The sequence below is a fragment of the Agelaius phoeniceus genome, chromosome 1, assembly GCF_051311805.1.
Source record: "Agelaius phoeniceus isolate bAgePho1 chromosome 1, bAgePho1.hap1, whole genome shotgun sequence".
NCBI classification, from domain to species: Eukaryota; Metazoa; Chordata; class Aves; order Passeriformes; family Icteridae; genus Agelaius; species Agelaius phoeniceus.
The window spans coordinates 1,384,666-1,394,196 of record NC_135265.1 but is presented as its reverse complement, the minus strand read 5'-3'; positions in this window follow the sequence as shown (position 1 = coordinate 1,394,196).

Sequence of the window (9,531 nt, the reverse complement as noted above, 5' to 3'; positions counted from 1 at the left end):
CTAAAGCCCTTCCCAGAATTCCGGGATGAGGACACAGCCGTAGGATTGCAAATTCCCTTTCAGCCAGGCCCAGCCACACCTGCTCTTGGGAAAAGCTGCAGCAGTCAAAGTTGCTGGTGTTGGCCTGGAAAATCCTGATTTGTCTCTTTATCCAGAGGGGATAAAGATGGGATTTGTTGGACCTTCCTGTCCGAATGGAATGTTCCACATCCCGTTATCCACGAACTTTGCGCTCTTCTCAGTCCCACCAAACTTTTCCAAGCGCTGGGAAACTGAATTTTCCTCATTGGCTAAAAAAATTGGCAATCTCTGTTTCAGCAGAAGCACACCTGGGATTCTCCGTGGGTTTTGTTTTGAAATGGAAATATCCAGGTCTGAGCTGCTCCAGGGATGATATTCCCTGATATTCCCTCTGTTTCCCAGCCCTTGCCGAACTGTGAATTCCCAGATTTGTAGCTCTTGTGTGAAAATCTTCACCCAAGAAGGTTTTCCTGGAGCTTTTCCTGTCCAAAATTGAATTTCAGTCCAATGCAGGATCATTGAAAGGGAAATTCCCCCATTTCAGCTCCCTTCCATTCGTTTTCCTCATTCCTGTAAAAGCCTGAATGCTTCCAAGTGCTTGGAATGCTTCTTTATTCCCATTTTTTGCAAATCAAAAGGCAAATCCAATGTTGCAAGATGAATATAAAAAAATGTTTGGAATTCTTCTTTATTCCCATTTCCTACAAATCAAAAGTTCCCATTTCCTACAAATCAAAAGTTCCCATTTCCTACAAATCAAAATGCAAACTCAATGTTCCAGGATGTATTTAAGTGTTTTCAATTCTTCTTTTTTCCCACTTTTGCAAATCAAAAGGCAAAAGCAATGTTCCAGGATGTACTTAAATGTTTTCAATTCTTCTTTATTCCCATTTTTTTTGCAAATCAAAAGGCAAATCCAATGTTGCAGGATGAATATAAATGTTTGGAATTCTTCTTTATTCCCATTTTTGGCAAATCAAAAGGCAAATCCAATATTCCAGCATCTATTTAAGCTTCCCCACTGCAGCTGATGGAAATTTGAGAAGTTTTAACATTTTCAGTGACTTTCTCAGGGCACAACTTTCATCCAAGAGCTGCCAAGGATTGTGCAGGACCCTGAATTCCACGTGGATTTGCTCATCCCAGAAGGAAAACTCAGATATCACAGACAGCTGGAATTCCATCTTCAGCCTGAACAGATCTGGAGACTTTTCTTTTAAACACCAGTTTTTAAGCTCAGTTTTATCTCTCATGATCAATTTCTGAGCTGTTTGAACCAAAACTTGATCCCTAATTCTCAGTTTAATCTCCTCCAAGTGCTTTGGGCTGTCCCAGCACCTCTTGGAGCTCCCCCATCCCAAGCCCCCAAATCCCAAGCTGCTGTTCCCAGCCCTAGGGAATAATTCTTGGAGTCAGCTGGGATTCCCCAGAGAGCCAAATACTCACGGAAAAACTGGAATTTGTTAAACTTCCAAAATACTGAAGGAGGAGTTGGACTTTTATTGTCCTTGTGCGTCCCTTCCAAGCCTGGATATTCAATGGGTCTATGATTCCACATATTTGGAATCTCACTTTTCCCAAAATTTTTCACTTTTTCTGCTGCCCAACAGGTCCCATTGCCTTTCAGGGAAAGTTTGGAATCCATGGATGCACTGAGCTGCAGATGACCCCAGGAACTCCTTTCTCCCTTCTCCATCTCTCTCCATATTCTCTGAGCAATTTCTAAAAAAGTCCCAACTTTACATGAGTTAAAATTAATTAAATTAATCCCATCCTTGCTTCCCAAGCCCAGAGCAACTCCATGAAGTTCAAACAGCAAAAATTGTCACTGATTCCCTCAGATTCCAATTCAAATTTCCATGAAAACAAAGAGGAGCCACATCTGGCCACAAGAAGAATAAAAGCTGTTGATGAAGCAAATCCTTGATTATCCTGGAAAAAGCAAAGCCTGGGCACAAGGCTGAAATAAATCAAATCAGCACATCCTGCCTGGAAAAAGCAAAAGCTGGGATACACAAGATCTGATCCTGAGCTGGATTAGCATTCCCTGGAAAAATGGGAAAGGAGATGGAATTTAAATCTCTTTCAAATGGGGCTTCTACTGATGCCTTGTGCAGGCTGCCCTAGAACAGAGGCTGGACAGAGCTAAAGAATAAAGCAGGGATTTATTCAAAGGCCTCCATGGATGCACCTTGGGCAGCACAAGAGCCCAGCCAGGGCTGCACCCAAGATGAACCAAAATGGCCCCAAAATGCACCAGCGCTCCCGGGCTCTCTCCCTGGGATCAGTTCTGCTCCATTTGCATCTTGCAGTTCATTGTCCCATTCCAGCTTTAGCCCCTGCAGTCCCACCCTGCTTGTTTTTCTCTCTCCAGCCCACGGGGTTTGTGCTCTGGGGCTGAGATTTGGATCATTTGTCCTTGGTGCCCAGCTGGAGCAGGAATTGTTTTGTCTTCCTGCTCTGTGCACAGAGCTCAGCATGCCCTGATGTGAAGCTCAGACCCACACAATAAAGCAGCGCAGAATCTGAAAATATAAAAGAACAGAATAAAATATTTTTAAAAAAAAGAACAGAATCTGAAAAATATAAAAGCTAAAATATAAAAGCTAAAACCTGAGGCATCACCAGTGCTCACATCCCTCAGCACTCCCTGGATCCCAACCCAGGCACTGCTTGAGTGTTCCTGCTTTAATTCCTGATCCTTAGATCATTCTGTTGACTCTGGTTTTGTGTGTGGCCGAGAACAGACCCAGCCTAAAGTCTTCGGAAAAATTTCCTGAGCAGCTGGTTCTGCCTCCAAAAAAATGGGGGGGATTAATTCCCAAGGAATAGGAAATGTTCAATTGTAGACAAGACCAGTGGAGCACTTTAGCCTAGACTGCTTAGGCCTGCTCTGGGCTGCTCAGGTCTGCTCTGGGCTTCTCAGGTCTGGTCTGGGCTACTTAGGCTTGGTCTGGGCTTTTCAGGTCTAGTCTGGGCTACTCAGGCCTCGTCTGGGCCACTCAAGTTTGATCTGGAATTCTTAGGTCTGGTCTGGCCTACTCAGGTCTGGTCTTGGCTTCTCAGGCTTATTTTGGCCTTCTCAGGCCTAGTCTGGGCTACTCAGGCCTGCTTTGGGCTACTCAAGTTTGGTCTGAAATTCTCAGGCCTAGTCTGGGCTACTCAGACTTGGTCTGGGCTACTCAAGTTTGGTCTGGAATTCTTAGGTCTGGTCTGGCCTACTCAGGTCTGTTTTGGGCTTCTTAGGTCTGCTCTGGGCTTCTCAGCCTGATCTGGGCTACTCAAGTCTGGCCTGAACTTCTCAGATCTGGTCTGGACTACTCAGGCCTGGGCTGGGCTACTTGGGCATGGTCAGGCCATCTCTGGGGCTCTGGCCATCTCTGGCCATCTCTGGCCATCTCTGGCCATCTCTGCCCATCTCTGGGCCCAGCAGTTTTCCTCTCTCTCCCCATGTCCCCAGACCATTCCTGGCTGTTTTGCTGAGCTTGCAGCTCGCTCCGGGTCCGGCTGACCCCGGGCTGGCTCATCCCGAAGGAATTGGAAAATTCTCCCTCTCAGGTGTTCATTACCCGCCCTGGGTGAGCTTTGGGTAAATCATCAATTTCCAGCTGGATTTTAACCTCAAGTTTGCTGAGGTTTGTGTCGGTGGGGGTTGATTCTTAAAGAAACCTTTCCACAGGCAGGGAGGAAGAAATCGTGGAATTATGGAATGGTTTGGGATGGATGGGACCTTAAATCCCATCCCAGGGTGCTCCAAGCCCCAATGTCCATCCTGGCTTTGGACACTTCCAGGGATCCAGGGGCAGCCACAGCTGCTCTGGGAATTCAGTGCCAGTGACCAATCTGGAAATATTTTTTAGGTTAATCCCCCAAAGGTGTTCTTAATAAACTTCTGGAAATTAATACATAAAAATATTAATATAAAAATAATATATAAAAATATTACTCTAAAAAGAATATATAAAATATTAATACATAAAATAATAACTTATAAAATAATAAATATATAACCTAACAAATATATTAATTATTGAGATAGAAATAATAAATATATAAATTAATAATATATACTATATAATAATATACTAATAATCTAATATATATAATATAATATGATATGATATAATATAATATAATATAATATAATATAATATAATATAATATTATATTATATTATATTATATTATATTATATTATATTATATTATATTATATTATATTATATTATATTATATTAATATATACTATATAATATATATAGTGATAAATATATAAACTAATTAATGTAAAGATAATTAATATGTAAAATAATAAACATTAGATTAATAATCTATAAAAGAATTAATAAGACTAAATAGATTAATAGATAAATTTTTTAAAAAACATTAAAATATAAATATAGAAAAGGAGCCCTTAGCAGAATCATGACTTGGAAGAAAGGAACCCACACAATTAATTCTGGAAAAAGAAATAAACAGTAGGAGCTTTTTATACAATAATGGGATTTTATTTGCTCTATAAATGGGAATTAAGAGCAATCGGAATTTTGGCTGTGCCAGGATCATTGGAACAGCACAAAATCTCTGTTTATGTTTTGATAAAGCTGGAAAAACTCGGAAGGGATCAACAATAACTTCAGTTTTTTGAGCCGCCCTTGTTTTGGCAGCCAATTCCCAAACTTTGCCCATGGCAAAGTGCAACAGGACACCAGGAGCAGCAGGATGGCTTCTAATAAAGCCTGGATTAATTAAACTCAGCCTTTGCAGAGTGTGGGCTGAGTGACCAGAGAGCAGCTGAGCCCAGACATTCTCAGAATCCAAACAGAGGCACAATCCTTGTTTTTCCACAGCCACTTCCACTGCTTTGCTCCTTGCCTTTGTTCTGCAGCTGATTTTATCAATTAGGCTGTAATTAACGTGATTAATTAATTAATGCAATTAATTTATGCAGCGCTGAGGAGCTGCTGAGGTTTGCAGCAGCCAAACCCTGCAGGTTTGGCTGACAACACGAGAAGTTTCCCTTCGGTGCTGGGAGAACGAGGAGCTGAACCTTTCCTTCTTCACCTTCCTGGATTTGGCACCTCCAGAACTGACAGGAAACTCCCCAAAATCCTGCTACCCCAGTTCCAATGGTTTTTTGGGATGCTCACAAGGATAAAAGTGAATAATCCCAAAGGTGATCAGAGGTTTTCTTGTGTCCCAAACACTGAGATTTAGTCCAGCTGGAATTTTGCATTAAGCAAAACCAAACCCCCAAAAATGAGGAATGTTGGTGACTCTGGCTGGGAAAACACATCCCAGCCTGGCCCATCCCGATGGATGAGAGGCTGGATGTGACCCAGCTGCATGTGACAGCAGCCCAGAGATCCAGTCATGTCCTGGGCTCATCCAAAGGGATGTGGGGAGAAGGTCCAGGGAGGGAATTCTGCCCCTGAGCCCCTGTCCCAGGTGAGGCCCCACCTGGAGCTGCTGCAGAGAGCCCAGGGGAGGCTCCAGGGTGATCCCAGGGATGGAGCAGCTCTGCTGGGAGGGAAGGCTGGGAGAGCTGGGAATGTTCCCCTGGAGAGGAGAAGCTCTGGGGTGAGCTCAGTGTGACCTTCTGAAGGATCTGCAGGAAATGTGGAGAAAGACAATTTCCAAGGGATGGAGGGACAGGACACAGGGAATGGCTCCCACTGACAGAGGGCAGGGATGGATGGGAGATGGGGAAGGAATTCCTGGCTGGGAGGGTGGGGAGGGGCTGGGATGGAATTCCCAGAGCAGCTGTGGCTGCCCCTGGATCCCTGGAAGTGTCCAAGGTCAGTTTGGAGCAGCCTGGGACAGTGGGAGGTGTCCCTGCCCTGGAATGGGGTGGGAATGGATGATCCACAGTGAGGACACCCCAAAGCTTCTCTTCTCCAAGCAGAGCATTCCCAACTCTCCCAGCCTTTTAACATCCCTAAATACTACACACAAATAAACTCTCCCCTTCATCTCATGCCAAGGAAACCACCAAGGGATTTCATTTGAGATCCAGGACCTCTGGGCTCTGACCAGGGCTCCCGACCCACCCGACATGTTTTGGGCCTCGATTTCACTGAGGCCTTAGCGTTTCCCAAATTATCCCAGGCTGACAAATCCTGGGAATTCTCCTGCTGGTGCTGCTGTTCTCACAGCACTCTGGCATTCCAGGACTCTGGGATCTGTTTTCCAATGACCTTCCCAGTGAAGATTCCCGGAAATCCAGCTCCAGACGGGTTTGTCTGGGACCTCTGCCACCCTTGAACTCAGCGAACCGAGGTGGTGGAGGAGCAGGTTCTTCTTATCACCTTCCCATGTTTGTCCTGCCAACCTCCTGGAATTCCATCGGAATTGCAGGGGAGGCAGGAATGGGGCGAGAAGGGCCAAGGGTTGCTGCCATAAAGTCACGTGGGAATTCTGCTCCTGCATTCCAGAAAAAGAACAAAACAAATCCTGAGAAAAACTCACACTGGAAGGTCTAAACCAGCCCTGTGTTGAGATATCCCAGGAATATTCCATTTTTTTTCTCTCCAGGCTCTGCTTTCCTCTCTTTTCAGCAATCGTGGATGAGGTTTGGGTGTTTTCCTGGGATTTTTCCATGAGGAAAGTCACCAAACAACTGGTGACTTTCCTCATGGAAAGTCATCTTTCCATGCTGCCTCTAAGTCAGCAAAAATTCCTTATGTTGACAAAATTAAAATCTCCGTTAACAAAGAAAAGTCAAAAAATTCCAAAGGGAAATCTTTCAAAATTTCAAAGGGAAATTTGGGACAAAGTAGTGAAATCACCATCCCTGGAATTTTTTAAAAACAGTGGATATGGCACTTTAGGATATGGTTTAGTGGGAATTTGGTTGAAGGTTGGAATTGATGTTCCTGGAGGTCTTTTCCAACCTTCATGATTCCATGGTTGGCTGAAACCTAGAAAAATCCTACAGGAGAGGGAAAATAATCCAAATATTTCCTTCCAGTTAAGGAGTGCTGACTTTGGAATAACGATCTCAGGAATAATTGGATTTAGGGAATAATTAGGGAAGAAGTGGGACAGACCCAGCCCTGCAGCTCCAGGAGAAGAATGGAAGCTCTTCCCTTCCTGATTCCTGGATATTCACAGGGAGGAGGGTAGGGTGAAGGAAGAAAATTCCTTTTTCCAGGTTTTTGTGTTTGGTCTTGGGTTAAACATTTCCATGATCCAAATATTTGCACTGGAGCCCAACACCAGGCTGCAGCTCCTCTCCCAGTTGGATCATGGGCACGGATATTTTATTGGCATTGCTCCCCAGCCTGTGGAAGTGGGAAATTCCTGCTCATTCCTGAATTCCCATAGAAATTTCCCCCACATTGGCTGGGTCAAGGAATTTCTGGAGTTAGAACCAACCCCAAATCAATGGAATTTGTTTTATTCTGGATGAGTTTTCCTGCTGGTCCAGTAGGATTGTGCTGGTCCAAACATGAATTGGAGGGAGCAGGAATTCAGAATTAATAGGGAATATTCAACATATATTTATTAATTTTATATCATTTATTTATTTAAAGATGTATTTATTAATTTATGTATTTTATTTACTTAAATATGTATTTATATATTTAATATCCCTTTATTATATATATTTCCCATATATATTTATTTAATATCTGTTTATTCATTTAAAACATATTTATTTAAATAATTTATATTTATTTTATTTATTTAATTAAGAGATAGTTATATTAATTATGAGGAATCTCATCCTAGGATATCTATTAGGAAATTAATAATTCAGCTGGGTTTAAATTGGAAATTTATCTTTCCATAAAATGTCCATCATGGAATTATTTATAAAAAGGGCTCGTGCTGGGGCAGGAAATCCCTTCAAGGCAAATTTCCATGTTCCTTTTCCTTTTCCCATTGTCCAAATCCTTGTTTCCAGTCATGGCAGAGGGATCACTCCGAGCTGGGTATTCCCACCTGAGGATGGATATCAAACCAAACCTCTGGAGCTCCAACTGCTCCTTGATTCGGGAAAAAGGAACCCAGGTCATGGATTTCCCCTGGACACTCCCCTTCCATCAGGAGAAAAATCATGGGCAGCCTCATTTGAAGTCACCAGGCAAGGATTTATGGGATTTGGGATCAACTCCCAGCTCTATAATTCCATTTTTTATGATCCCATGCCATCGCTCCATTCTTGGGTGACTCTGTTCACCATCTGGGAACGAGACATTTTTCCTTGACTCATCCATGAAATTCTTGGAGCAGGAGCCATAAATCTTCCCATAAATGCAGCCCTGAGCCAAACACATTGTCCTGGCTGAGGAGTGCTGGGATTCCTGCTCAGCTTTCCTGGGATTTTCTCTACCCTTTGGGAATTCTCCTTCTCCTTCTCCTTCTCCTCCTCCTCGTCCTTTTCCATCTCATCCTCATCCTCACCCTCTCTTCTTCCTCTTTTCTTTTTCTCCTTCCTTTCCCTTTCCCTTTCCCTTTCCCTTTCCCTTTCCCTTTCCCTTTCCCTTTCCCTTTCCCTTTCCCTTTCCCTTTCCCTTTCCCTTTCCCTTTCCCTTTCCCTCTTTATCCCTTGCATTTCCATCCCATAATTTTGGTGACTGATTTTCCACTGCAGCCTCTCGTTTAGGAGGATTTTTTTCCCCCTGGAATTTTCCCTCCACTCTCACAATTGATTTTGACAGAATTTACACAAAATATTTACGGGACTTTCATCCTTCTGGGAAATTTATTTAAAATTGAGCAACAGGGTCAAAAGTTCCTGGGGCAGGGACTGGGAGGCCTGGAAACCCCAGGGATAAAACACATGGAATAAAATAATTCAATTTCATATTAAAAATAACCGGGATGGACTTGATGGTGTTGATGAGGGATCTGGGAATGTTCATCCTGGAGAAAAGGAACTCCAGGGGCACCTTCTGGGACAGGAGGGGGCAGCCAGAGGGAATTGGGATCTGCTCCCAGGGAACAGGGACAGGAGGAGAGGGAATGGCCTGAGGTTGTTCCAGGGAAGGGTTGGATTGGATATTTGGGATCATTTCCCCATGGAAAGCGTGGTGAGGCATTGAAACTGCCCAGGGAGGTTTGGATTCCCCACCCCTGGAGGTGTCCCAGGAATTCCCGGATGTGGCACTGGAGGCTCTCGTGGGATCAGGCACAGCTTGGAGTCGATGATCCCGGAGATCTTTCCCAGCCTCAGTGATTTTAGGATTCTCTGGATGCAAAAGCTGATTCTCCCAGCTCCATTCCTCCTCCACACCCTCCAGGCCCTCCCTCGGCCCTGCCAAAACTCTCCAGCTGAATTGAGGAACTCCAGGAGAGGATTTGCCTGGGGTTTAATCCCAAACCCCTCAGGATTTTTGGGAAGCAATCCACTCCCAGTTCCAGTACATCTGAGGGAGGCTCAGGTTGGACACCAGCAGGAATTTCCCCATGGAAAGGGGGCTCAGGCCTTGGCAGGGGCTGCCCAGGGAGGTTTGGAGTCCCCACCCCTGGAGGTGTCCCAGGAATTCCTGGATGTGGCACTGGAG